At 44.0% G+C, this 14,364-nt stretch overlaps 1 long non-coding RNA gene across 1 annotated transcript in view; it reads left to right on the top strand.

The window, feature by feature from the left end:
* LOC114020056 overlaps positions 1-11,565 on the top strand; it is a 55,324-nt gene extending 43,759 nt beyond the window's left edge. The window contains exons 5-8 of the long non-coding RNA XR_006292742.1: positions 1,105-1,896; positions 2,366-2,431; positions 2,944-3,067; positions 11,259-11,565. This is a non-coding gene — a long non-coding RNA (uncharacterized LOC114020056). The remainder of the gene's footprint in view (positions 1-1,104; positions 1,897-2,365; positions 2,432-2,943; positions 3,068-11,258) is intronic.
* Positions 11,566-14,364: the final 2,799 nt, after the last annotated feature.

The raw sequence follows: 14,364 nt of genomic DNA on the forward strand, positions 1-14,364 counted from the left end.
GTATTTCATATTCTACCTGTATTAGTATAGGATATAGCTGTTTCTTTACTAGGTCCAAAATAAAAATCTTTCTGTTAATGTCAAAAAGGTAATTCTGAACTAATTGTTTTAAAACAATATAGAAAGCACAGTGCAAGTGTTTAAATTATGGTCTGGCGGTCAGGGTGCTAGTCTGGGGCTTTAGTGACCTGGTTTCAATTCTCTGATATGCTACAGACTTCTTGGGATGGTGTCCCTAGCCTCTGCTTGCAAGAAGTTGGGAATGGGCGACATGGGATAGATCACTTGTTGATTACCTGTTCTGTTCATTCCCTCTGAAGCACCTGGCCACTGTCAGAAGACAGGATACTGGGCTAGATAGACCTTTGGTCTGACCCAGTATGGCCATTCTTATGTTGTTTTGACCCATGGGCAAGTTATTTAGTTTTTCTCCATTTTAGTTCCCTGTCTGCAGAATGGGCTTCCCTACCTTACAGGGATGTTATGAAGATAAATACATAAAAGATTGTGAATTATTGAGATTTTTTGTTGGTGGGGAGGGGCATATAATTAGTTAACACCCTATTCTCCAGGTTTATGAAGTTGACCTTTTCAAAAGTCCCTGCAGTGGGATTACATTGGAGACCAAAACATAGAAGAGGGATTGCGGAGCCATGTCTCTGCTCTGCATATGGTGAGTGTTTGTATCTTGTACAGGGGCAACTGAATCCAGATCTAGTTTTCAGAATGTAATCAGGAATGTGATATTAATCTGGATTATAGATTAAAAAGTAGCACAAAGAGCATATATGTGAACCATAAATGGTCATTATTGCATGCGGTACTATAAAGCCTGTGATGTCAAATGTGTTTCAAAAGGAGACAGACACACATTTAGGAGAAAACAATATAACTGAGCACTAAGGAGACAAAGTAAGTTTATTGATTTAAATTGACATCCTGACTTCTGTCCATCCCCAAATAATATTATGCTGATCAGAGTTGGTTGATTAGTATGTGCTAAATAATGTAATTGCTAATTTTTGCTGTTATTTTGAAAATAAATTATTTGTTGAATAAATATTTTCAATCAGTTCTAATGTTAATCATCATTTCTCTTTGCAGGAAAAGTCTGTATATCCATAACAATGGGTATCCCTCCATTTGCAGCTTCCTGGAGGCAGAACCTGACCTGTCAGTCAAGGCAGGTTAGAAGTGGCCACACCCATGAATATTTCCTTCTCTACCCCTCAGTTCATTCTCATTACAACAGACACAGAAAGGCACTAGCAGAGCTCCCCCTTTGATTCTACAACAAAATAACTTGTTGGGCTACCTTATTTAGCCATGTAGGAGCCAGGAGGGTTTGACAGGAGTTTCTCCACCTCCACTCTCTGGCTGTAACCCTCCCCCTAAAGCTGGAGAAGGCAAAACCCAAACAGAAGGGTTGCAGGCAGGCTTTTCCAGACTCTCACAAGCCAACCCAACTCTAAAAGGGATGTTTCTTCCTATTATTTGGTTTATTGCATTTTACTGAATTGTCTTTTAGCCTAAGGGCTCTTCAGATAGTTTGCTTGAAATCCCCTCTTCTAATGCTGAGGTAACTGCATGCACCAGCTTCCAGTGAATTGGTAAGCTTCTCAGGTAGCTGCACCACACAGGCACCCCAAGGCACAAGGATGCTGGCAGGAAAGGGTGCAAAATCTTCTGGGCTGCCAACCCCAGCTCCTGGTGAGGGCCACCATGCCCCATTGACTAGACTGCCATCCTCAGCCCCTGCTGAGGGCCACCATGTATCACCAGTCATCCACAGCTCCTGCTATGGGTCAGCATGCTCATCGCTTCTTCACCCTCCTCCAAGCAACAAAATGTAGAAGGACAAGAAGAACAGCCCAAATTTGGAACAACAAGGAAGTGGTAAGGGGAATCTTGGCCCACCATTGACTTCTGTCCATCCCTTCTTTTCACTTTCTCAAGCTGTGGGTCTGTTCTCATGTAACTACCAAGTTGATAGTGGGAATCAGTGAGAGAAGATGGCCATGCGTACACTGGGATTCCATAGGACAAAATGGCTGCATGCTCACACTGAATCACAAGGGTGCAGCCATTTTGTCTCATTGAATCCCAGACAAAATGGCTGTTCTCTGGGATTTGGTGACACAAAATGGGTGACTCACGTGGTCACTCTCTGTGGCATGGGTTCTCAAGCTGGAGGGAACAAACAGGTGGCAGGGATTGCGACCACCAGCCTAAGTAAGAGGGATACTGGATAGAAGGGAGGAGGATCCCTGTACAGAAAGTATTCTGAATCACTGTGCTATGGGACTTAGAGAGTCAAAATATCTGCTGATTGTGAAGTCGTCTTCTGTTCCTCTCCTAACCCTAGGCTAATGGAGCATCTGTAAAGTTCAAAGAGCTCACTTATGAATCATCTCAAAAGAGCATGCAGCAGGTAGGGTTCTCCTTTCAGATATCCTCATCAGAGATACCCAGTGACCTTAGGACATGGAGATCACTTATTTTCTGCCCAATAACAAAGGGAAAGATCATGTGGTCAGGGTACGCTCCTTATCCTAGTTCTCAGAGGGCCATTTCTTTCTCTTCCCCTCTGACTCTAAGAAATTGAGAGAGGAAAAAATGCATTACATAAGGACAACTACAGATTCTGACTTCAAGTCACTCCTTCACAAAGGAAATTTCTAAGGTGCTGGTTTCCAGTAAAACAAAGTCACAGAACTCGCTCATTCTGTAGTTGTTCAGATTTCAAATCTGTGAAGTGCAAGAGCACTTGTCTAAAACGGACAAGAAAACTCCCCAGTACTGCAGCCTGAGTTTGATTTATTATAACAATAATAATAATAATTAATAATAATAATAAAGACACCTCATGGTACTACTGATAAGAGCTAGCCAACATAAATCAGACTAAATCTGTATCCTATTTTCTCTTCTCTTTGGGTAAAGTAAGCCACCTGTCCAACCTCTTCTGAATAACAGATCAACACTAAAAATTATGGATGGATGACACAGCAATTCAGCTTGATTTTGCTAGAATCTTCAAAATCCAGCACCCCTTTCCACAAATCTGGTATGTGACATTCCAATAGAAATACATTTTTTAAAGTTCCTGCTTCCAGTATCTTGTCCTGTCGAACATTGGGATCTAGGAGTGGAGTGGGGGGAGGAAGCCACTGTTACTATACTGTGGATACTAAGATAATATACTGTTTATTCTACAATCCTTATCACCATAGTATCTGAGCACCTTCCCAGGACATTAACCATTATGACTAAAATTCGTCATGTGTGGTTTGCTCTCTCTCTCTCTCGTCTTCTACCTGGTGGGAGAATTGTCTGTGAAGTGTAGTGTTTTGATAAGGTTTGGTTTAAATATGGCTGCCGTCTTAAGTTTACATGATGGTAACCCTTCTGTCTGACCAACGGAAGTTCTGATAAATACCAAAAGGTGGGTTAGTGCTCTTTGACCATTAGAACTGTAGCCTTGACATGAAGCCTTGAAGGTAAGAGTGAGTAAAAGAAGAAGCCCTCATGACTCTGATAATGATGCAGAAGATTGCCCCTGGATAGGAGGTTGGGAACAAGGTATCTTTTGTGTATTAAAAAGACAATTCTCCTTAGAATTTTTAATAACAACAAAGTTTGGATTCATTTAGCTGTTATCTAGAGCTCAGAAGAGCAATTGGTTTGTTGCTAATAAAACTTCTAATTGTACTTGTTCAGCATAAGAAACGCTAGTTAGCAAGCTGTTTAAAATTCCTGTAATTAAGGAGGGAACTGGAATAGATTTCAGTTGGTGGAACTACTTCATATCTCAATCCAATAGGAAACCAACAACTGTACAAAGATACCAGTTCCAGGATGAAATATATTTGTATGCTGTTTTTTTCCGTTTTAAAGGTGTACTTAGCCTCTCTCAGGGCAAAGCCCCTCAGTTATATAATCCCTTTTATTATTATTGGTCCTGATATACAGTATTTATTTATTTTAGTTTTCCTTGTCATTTTCTATACGTGCATGTTACGTTCATGGTCTTGTCTGAGTACTCGCTGTTAGTAGCTAACTTATCAGCTGAAAATTCTTTGCTATAATGATAAAATATGAACAATGAGAGCAAGGCCTGGTGGATAATCTTACTGACGTAGGGACATTTTAGCTGTCAGTATTTGCCTTAAAACTAAAATTTTCTGTTTTACTCTGTGACCTGGTTGATTATATTGTCACTTCATTGTTCTTCTAAACATTACAATAAAAGCATTCAAAGACATCTTAATATGTACAACAAACAAGGGCTTGCTCCTTTTCTCATTGAAATCAATACTGTAAGAGTTTTGTCTAGTTTATGTGGGAGCAGGGTTAGGCCCTAAGCTTTGGTACTGAATACCTGAATCTTTGAGGGGCTGAGTGCTCTCATCTGCTAGGACTGGACTCTGATACTCCAAACAGGTCAGCCAGTTTGGAAGATCCCCCTAAATAGATACATAAGACCAGATCTTCAGCTGGTGTGAACTGACATATCTCCATTAACCTCTCAGTGAAGCTATGCTGATTTACACCAGCTGGAGATCTGGACCATCATCTGCAGAAGGTCCATAAAATGGAATAATGTGAGATTAAGGAGGCTTGGTGGAGTGGCTAAAAGTAGGAATTCAGGACTCATTTGCTTCACTCTCCTGTGGGTAGAAATAGGAATCATGCTTAAACCTTTATAATTTATGGTTTTCAGAATAATTTTATTCTTTCTTTAAACATTGGCTTTAGTTGGTTAAAAATTTTCAAAAATTTTACTAGACTGGATAAAGAAATTAGGAGAGAAGAGTGGTACATTATTTACTAGAACAGGATTTATCAGTTCCGTGCAGTCCTGGAGGTCACGTTGCTTCTGAGATTCTGCCTTGCCTTTCCCAGTTATGTTTGCCGATAAGGTTCAGTTGTAGTTCAGAGGATTTATGGAACATGCTTGGAGCACTCAGGGAAGACATAATTATTCAATTTTATTAACAAGTACATAGTTCTTTCCTTAGCTTGATAAGCTCAGAAGGATTACTTACCCGTAAAAATCTCATAGCAGCCAATAATTCACAGATGAACCAATATCCTTTCTGTAGTTCGTTTTTTAAGCAGATTTTCTACCTGGCGAATAATTGCTTTTTTCTGTCCATCAGAATCAAAGCTGTGAAAGGTATTAGGAAATGGTTACTTGTTACAAAATGGAAAGATGGCAGAACATTAGTAAGATTCAGTGACGACCTCTTCTTCCTGTGTCTTACTGAATTCATTTGTATCTTGCTGTCTATGTGCTATAATTTTGGGTTGTTAATATCTTAAATTATAATCAGGTTAATTAACACTGGAGAAGAGAGGCCCATAGAATTCCTGCAGGCACACCAAAGACTCTTCAACTAGCCTTCCCTACATATTGTGGTCCAACCTTTTCAATGCTGTGGGCCAGATGCTAGTTTTGCAGCACCTCTGTGGACCACATACAGAAATATAATTCCAGAATCGATTTTAGGATTTAGCCATTAAGGCACTAATGGGGTTAAGAAGTAACAAAATTAAATAAAAAAGATACTAGCTCACCTCTTTCTTGAATTTCAATGAGATATCAACTCAGGGGCACACCCAGAAATTTTTTAAATGATAACCATGCCCCTCTGCATCCTGACTCAGAGAGGAGACTCTGGCAGGGGCCTCACTGCAGTCCATATATATGCTCAGACCCTCTGGCTTGTGCAGCAGTAAAGATTCTCCCTCCCCCGACTTGCAGAATGGGTTTCTGGCTGCTCTGATCATAGGGGAGGCAGGATACAGGGCTAGGGGGCCCAACTGCACCCCTATCCCCACCCACTGGCCGGTTCTGAGGCCACAGAGACCCAGTAGCTGCTGCCTCCCCTCCTAGACACGCCTTAGACAGCTGCGTGGCCACTGCTCACACAGGAGGTAATGGGCTGGGGCACTCACATCTCCTTCCAGCTGGGAGCCACTGCCAGAGTCCTGGTGCTGCAGGGTGGTAGGGGACTGGAGGCCGTACCAATCCCCTGAGCTTCCTGCTCCAGGTGGGCCAGCTGCAGGGAGGGGGACTGTGTGTAGACCATATACCAGATCTCTACACAGGGGGCCCATGGGACTGCATAGTACTGGATCTCTGTGGGCTGCGCCACGTACAGGGCTGGACAAAATCATTCTGCAGGCTGGAGCCCGATTGGGCAAGTTGGATCACTGGTACTCTCCAGTGTCAGATGGCCATGTTCTTACTGTACGAGCGAAATACCAGAAGCTAGGAAGTCCTACATTTTAGTCCAAACTCTGATATTGAGTGACTCAGTACAGGTCACTGGACTCATTGGCATCAATTTCTGTAGCTGTATAATGCAGAAATAGCACTTTATTTACCTACTGTACTTGACGGTGCTGTGAGAATTTAATTAATATTTAGAAACAGTGGACCAGATCCTCATCTGGATTAAACTGAAGTATGTGGAGCTACACCAATAAAGATATGCTAGTTTACACTAGCTGAGGACCTATTCCTTTGTTTGTTTTATGGGCAGAGTTTGTAGTGCTGCTTGTAAAGATTTTCCAATACTTTCCATTATAAGACACATTGCGTATAACTTTGCCAACATTTAATCCAGAGATGCCAAGGGTTGGCTGTCCTTAAGAGTGAGATTTGCAGTCCCAAGAAGTGAGATTCAAGGCCAAAGAGTGAGACTTTCCAGGTGGCATGTTTGTCATTGCTTAAGACAGGGACTCTCATATTTGGTCCTTGGCAACATCCAATAGTCCAGCACTTATCACAGAATCATAGAATATCAGGGTTGGAAGGGACCTCAGGAGGTCATCTAGTCCAACCCCCTGCTCAAAGCAGGACCAATCCCCAACTAAATCATCCCAGCCAGGGCTTTGTCAAGCCTGACCTTAAAAATATCTAAGGAAGGAGATTCCACTGCCTCCCTAGGTAACACATTCCAGTGTTTCACCACCCACCTAGTGAAAAAGTTTTTCCTAATATCCAACCTAAACCTCCCCCACTGCAACTTGAGACCATTACTCCTTGTTCTGTCATCAGCTACCACTGAGAACAGTCTACATCCATCCTCTTTGGAACCCCCTTTGAGGTAGTTGAAAGCAACTATCAAATCCCCCCTCATTCTTCTCTTCTGCAGACTAAACAATCCCAGTTCCCTCAGCCTCTCCTCATAAGTCATGTGTTCCAGTCCCCTAATCATTTTGGTTGCCCTCCACTGGACGTTTTCCAATTTTTCCACATCCTTCTTGTAGTGTGGGTCCCAAAACTGGACACACTACTCCAGATGAGGCCTCACCAATGTCGAATAGAGGGGAACGATCACGTCCCTCGATCTGCTGGCAATGCGCCTACATATACATCCCAAAATGCCATTGGCCTTCTTGGCAACAAGGGCACACTGTTGACTCATATCCAGCTTCTTGTCCACTGTAACCCCTAGGTCCTTTTCTGCAGTACTGCTGCCGAGCCATTCGGTCCCTCGTCTGTAGCGGTGCATGGGATTCATCCGTCCTAAGTGCAGGACTCTGCACTTGTCCTTGTTGAACCTCATCAGATTTCTTTTGGCCCAATCCTCCAATTTGTCTAGGGCCCTCTGTATCCTATCCCTACCCTCCAGCGTATCTACCTCTCCTCCCAGTTTAGTGTCATCTGCAAACTTGCTGAGGGTGCAATCCACACCATCCTCCATATCATTAATGAAGATATTGAACAAAACTGGCCCGAGGACCAACCCTTGGGGCACTCCACTTGATAGTGGCTGCCAACTAGACATGGAGCCATTGATCACTACCCATTGAGCCCGACAATCTAGCCAACTTTCTGTTCACCTTATAGTCCATTCATCCAGCCCATACTTCTTTAACTTGCTGGCAAGAATACTGTGGGAGACAGTGTCAAAAGCTTTGCTAAAGTCAAGGAACAACACATCCACCGCTTTCCCCTCATCCACAGAGCCAGTTATCTCATTATAGAAGGCAATTAGATTAATAGTTTGTTTTAAAATATACATTGTTCAATATTGCATATGAAACACTTAAATGTCCTAATTCATATTAAATTCTAGGGCATGTGAGAATTCTATATGCAATGCAAAACAGAACAGCTCCCGGCAACACAGTGTATATTTTAAAACAGAAGTCTTGCCAGCTACTGGGACAATGAAGGGCCATGAATTTGTCCTGTGTGCTTTAAATTTTGAATTGTATTTTGCAGAACCTGCAAACTTCTGATCACGTCCTGCTCATTTTTTGGGTGAATTCGTATTTTTTGTCCCCTCCTCCCCTTCGGTGTAGCTTCCTCTCTCCTCTGGGGTGTGCCTGTAGTCTCCATGGTTATCACAGTACACGAGCTTGGAAAGCAGCTTTCCAACCTCTAAGCCCCATGCATGAGGCCCCGGATATATTGTCTTTTTCAGTGATTGAGTAAAAATATTTTAAATCTTTATATATTTACTCAGAATGAGTGAGATAAGATTAGGAATGTACGTGTGAGTGAGACAGCATGATAATGAGTGAGTCTCACACCAAATGAGTGAAGTTTAATATGTCTGTTAATCATTCAGGCTGAAATTTTCCATGCCAGGTGTCTTCTTCATCCTGAATTTTGTAGGAAAATCTCACCAGAAATGGTTGTGACATTTCTGAGAATGAGATAAGAGAAAAATACTTTTTGCCCATGTTTTAAACATTTTTTTTTACGAGGGTTTTGTTAAGAAACGCCTCCATACTTTGGAGCAAGCAATTGCAATTTGGCAGAGAATTGCCTTTGTGTCAGGATTGGCTTTTTGCTGTCCTTCTGAAAAAAAAACTGCCCAAATTTGGCCAAGGTATATCTTTGAAAAATCTCAGTTTGCACAATCTCTGAGGTGTTTGAGTTTGTCAGCTTAATTCTCCAAAGATTCCATCTATACTGACCATGCTCCCCACTCAGGGGTACAGCAGCTGAGCTGGACTTTCCATGCAGTTGCTGCTCCCAGCTGCTGCAGGCTGTTGTGTCACTATGCGCATGAACTGAGTTCAGAAGGAGACTCCTGTGCTCTTAATGCTCACCCTGTTGGTGCCTAGGAAGCATGGAGAAGGAGGAAGCAGCCTGACTAATGCAGAGGGGAGAGGAGCCAGGCCTAGGGGGAAGTGGAGAGGGTAGATTTGGAGCCAGGATGTGGGGGAATACTGGGACTGACTGTCCAAGGAGTCTGGATGGTGTTGGGGTGAGGAGGAGGTCTGGGGTTAGGAACCCAAGAACAATCACTGGGACTGGAGTCTGTCGTGGGGTGAAGACTGGGACTTGGATGAGGAGCCCAGATGGGATACTGGCTGGGCAAGGAGACTGGAAATGAGACTGGTGGACAGAGACTGGGACTGGCTAGGCAAAGAGACTGGGTTTATGATGAGGAGTGTGTGAGTGGTCGGGGGGGGAGAGTATTGATAAAATTGGCTTAGGGACAGTCTTGTGGGGGATAGAGGCAGAACGGTCTGTAGTCTCTATAGTACAGTCCCCTCCAGAACCTGGAATGGAACTCAATATTCCTGTGTCTCACCATTCATTTTTTGTCAGCAAATAGTTATGAATCACACCTGCAAAATGTGTGTCTCATCACCCTCTAAGTGGCTATTGAGGATGACAATATACTACTGCTACCAGTTTCTTAGCTAGCTCCTGCAATCCCCTGCTTCATTCATTAGAAACCTTCCAACTTCTGCCATAAATGAGGCAAAGGTCCTGCAGACAACAGGTTTCTTCACTACACAACCCCAATTAATCCCCAGAGCATGGTCCATCCTGTCATGTGCACTGAATGACGCAGAGGTCTAGTGGAAAAAGTAATATTTGATCATGTAATTAAAGACTGTATCATAATGCATATGCACAAGAGGGCCAAATTACTTACTTCTCTCATTTCCAACTTTTGAGTGCTTGACTTTGCAACCTTAATATTCTTTTAATATAGTTTTTGTATGAAATGTTGATATTTTTCCAAAATTTGAGTGACTCAAGTCCATGAGAATGGGAAAAATCAAACATTCTTTAAATTTAGGGCCTGATCTTCAGCAGGTATAAATAGGTATGGCTCAGTTAAAGACAATGGAGTTATTCCAACCTGTTCTCACTGAGGAGCTGTCCCTTAAATTTTTTCCAAGCATACTGCTTTATTTTCCTGAATCTAAAATGGTTTTCTTGTACTTTAAGTTCTGAGAATGCCTTTCCTTTTTCCAATGAATGTGTTATTTTCTTCTTGTGCCTCCAGCCAGCTAGACTTGGAGATTAGTCACAAGCAGAGATGTACATTTTCCCTGTTAGTATTCATGCTGTACCATTAAATACATTAAATTCACCAACCAATTTTTAAAAAATATTAATACCTCAATTTCAGGAGAAACTTTTAATTTAAACCCTAGTGCAGACCGAGTCAGGGTAAGCTTCCACAGAGAGCTCTACCGATGCACCTCACCCGGGACACATGGTGGAAAGCAAACACATTTTCACTTTAATCAGGACCTAACACCCTATCTTTACTTAAAGTAGCATCACTTAACGATTAAACACCAACAGTTGAACTAACATGAACATTTAGCTTGAGTAATTGGGGACGGATTGTGGTTAGCCCTGCATGGATTCATGAGAGAGTAGGTGGAGTAAAAGAGTCTTGCCCCATTTTCCACAGCACCGCCATGCAAAGGGCCAGCATGTGGCCTATGAAGGACTTAAGTGGGACTGAAGTGGTGCATAGTCATTGTGCGTGGCCCTTTGCAGGGATGAATTCCACACACTAAAGGTGAGGACTGTTTCAGGTTAGCACCTGTGCTACCCTCTCCAAGGTGCTAGGAAAGAGTGACGTGAGAGTGTAGCCATGCCCCACCCTCCTCCATGCCCATCAGCAAATGGGACCCAACAAAAAAGGAGTGCATTCTGCACCTTTTTGAAAAGCATGCACTTCTTCCACAATCCCCAAAGCATTTTGGTAGAGTCAGCAAGAATTCCACTGGAGGTTCTCCCTGCTACAGTACTTCTCCCCTTTTCCCATGTGCAAGCTGAATTCTGTTGCCTGGCATTGCGTGTGTGATCTCTAACATCAAAGCCGCAGGCACTCAATATAAGATGCAAAATGCGACCTTGTACCAAAATTACATGTGCTGTGTAATGTGAATAGTGTCATTCACCGTGAAAGAGTATAGCCATTGTTCTGTAAAATGTATCTTTTTAAATACTTCACTCCCCATTTTTCCTCCAGCAGCTGCAAATGTTTCAAGCCTCCCTCCTCCGTCCCAAAGGCTATCTCAGATAAGGTGGCAAAAAAGAACGCACGCGCGATGAAATGTTCTCCGAGTCATGCAGTCGTCCGGCACTGACAGAGCTCAGCAGAATGTGTGGAGGGACACAATAGCAGAGTAGAGGAAAGCAGCTGATGAACGTCAGGAGAGGTGGCAGCAGGAAGATCAGAGGAGGCATGAGGCAACGCTGAGGCTACTGCGGGATCAAACGGACATGCTCCGGTGGAGGTTCATGAACAGCAGCAGGATCACAGACTGCCACTGCAGCCCGTTTAACCGCCCTCCCTCCTCCCCAAGTTCCATCATCCTCACCCAGACGCCCAAGAACGCGGGGGTGGGGGTGGGCGGGAGGCTCCAGGCACCCACCCACTCCACCCCAGTGGACAGTCCAAGCAACAGAAGGCTGTCACTCAACAAGTTTTGAAGTGGCCTTTTCCTTCCCTCCTCCCACAGCCAACCCGGGCTACCTTGTGAGTTATCTCCCTATTTTTATAATCAATTAATAAAGAATACATGTTTTTTAAACGATAGTGACTTTATTTCTATTTCGGCTTCTACAACTTTCATAACAGCAGCGCCCTCCTCTCCCATACCAAGCAAAGCACGTTGAGTTGGCCATTTAGTGCTGTGGTTTTCCTGTTAATGTGCAGCAGCAGAAACCAAACTAAGCCCCCCCACACATCCAGTTCTCTGGGATGATTGCTTTACCCCTCACCCCACCATGTGGCTGGTATCAGGGAAGATCCCTGCTAGCCAAACGCGAACGGCTCAGCACCAGTGGCCCCCCCCCCCCCACCACCACCACCACATGGCTAACTGCGGGGAGGATTTCTTTTCAGCCACAGGCAAACGGCCCAGTAGGAAAAGCCACCTCTGAATGTCCCCTTAATTAAATTCCCCTATTTCAACCAGTTTATCATGAATGATATCACTCTCCTGAGGATAACACAGAGATAAAGAATGAATGTTGCTTGAATGCCAGCAAACACCAGGACCATACGCTGCCAGGCTTTGTCATTCAGTGATACCAGATTACTTGCTACTAGCATGGCATGGTAAAGTGTCTTACCATGGAGGATGGAATAAAGCTGTTCTCCCCAGAAACCTTCTACAAAGGCTTTTAGAGTACCTCCAGGAGAGCTTCATGGAGATGTCCCTGGAGGATTTCCGCTCCATCCCCAGACACATTAACGGACTTTTCCAGTAGCTGTACTGGCCTCAGGGCTATTTAATCATTAGAAAATGCTTGCTTTTAGAACATGTATTGTATTTAAAAAGGTACACTCACCAGAGGTCCCTTCTCCGGCTTGGTTGGGTTGGGAGGGTATTTCAGTCAGGGTGATAAAAAGATCCTGGCTCTCGGGGAGAATGGTGTGCTGTGAGCTCTCCTCAAGCTCGTCCTCCTCATCTTCCCCGTCCGCAAAATCCTCAGGCATGGCGGAGAGTACCCCATCATCGGAGTCCACAGACAGGGGTGGGGTAGTGGTGGTGGCCCCCCCTAGAATTGCATGCAGCTCAGCGTAGAAGCAGGATGTCTGGAGCTCTGTCCCGAAGCATCCATTTGATTCTTTGCTTTTCTGGTACGCTTGTCTGAGCTCCTTAAGTTTCACGTGGCACTGTGTTGCGTCCCTATTGTAGCCTCTGTCCCTCATGGCCTCGGAGATCTTTTGAAATGTTTTGGCATTTCGTCTTTTGGAACGTAGTTCTGATAGCACAGATTCCTCTCCCCATACAACGATCAGATCCAGTACCTCCCATTCGGTCCATGCTGGAGCTTTTTTTCGATTCTGGGATTGCATGGTCACCTGTGCTGATGAGCTCGCCTGGCCAAACAGGAAATGAGATTCAAAAGTTCCCAGGGCTTTTCCTGTACACCTGGCCAGTGCATCCAAGTTCAGAATGCTGTCCAGAGCAGTCACAATGGTGCACTGTGGGATAGCTACCAGAGGCCAATACCTTCGAATTGCGTCCACACTAACCCTAATTCGAAAAGGCGATGTCGATTTCAGCACTAATCCCCTCGTTGGGGAGGAGTACAGAAATTGGTTTTAAGAGCCCTTTATGTCGAAAAAAATGGCTTTGTTGTGTGGACAGGTGCAGGGTTAATTCGATTTAATGCTGCTAAATCCGACATAAACTCATAGAACAGACCAGGCCTGAGAAACATCTTTTTTTCCTGATTAACCTCTTCCCCATCCTGCCTCCACCTTTTGTGATGACAGGCAGCTTTTTATACGTTAGGGGAGAATGTACAGCCAAACACATGGGCGGCGGGTAATGGAGCTGGGGGAGGCTAAGCCCCCGCTAACGCTCCTCATCTCAGCCCTGGGGCTGGGTGGCAGGTGGTGCTCAGAGCTCCTCTAGGTGGCCCAAGCTCAAGACTTGGCCCCATCTGGGGCTCCTCCGGATTGCTCTGGGCGCCAGCAGGCTGGCCGAAGCTTGGAGCTGCTCCAGGTACCAGTGGGCTGCTCTGGGCGGCACCAGCCGAGGTTCGGGCCTGTGCCAATAGGCCAGCCTGGAAGAGGGGATGTGAAAGGGAGAGAGTGGAGGTGGGGCAGGGGGCTAGCATCCCCAAATGAGGAGTGCATGCACTGTCCATGGCCGAACATCTGTGACATCATGGAGTTTTGTCAGGGACTTTAATTGGGCTGGTGCTCTCTCTCCTCCAGGATTAAACGTTACACTCATGTGTAACTCTGAGCGCACAGCAGAAAGAGGAGCATTTAAAATTCTGTGCATTAGAAGATGGCCAATGTTTTGAAAGATCCAGAATAGAAAGTCTGTAGCTAATTGTGTTTTTACATGTGGGTTGCTATGTGAGAAATGGTGATTGCCATAAACTAACCCAAATAGTATGGCATTTCATTATCAGTTAATAAAGCACCAGCTGGTTTTGCTAACTTAATTTCTACTATATATCATGCAGACAACTAAAATTTAGCCCATTGTTGCTATGGTTTTTGTTTTTCAAAGCAATAATTATTTTCCTTTTGAAAAACCCTGTTACTGTGCTTGTTATCTGATTCATGGCTCTGATTTTTATTAATAAAAAGTGACATTTATTTC

The sequence above is a fragment of the Chelonia mydas genome, chromosome 8, assembly GCF_015237465.2.
Source record: "Chelonia mydas isolate rCheMyd1 chromosome 8, rCheMyd1.pri.v2, whole genome shotgun sequence".
In the NCBI taxonomy this organism is placed as follows: Eukaryota; Metazoa; Chordata; order Testudines; family Cheloniidae; genus Chelonia; species Chelonia mydas.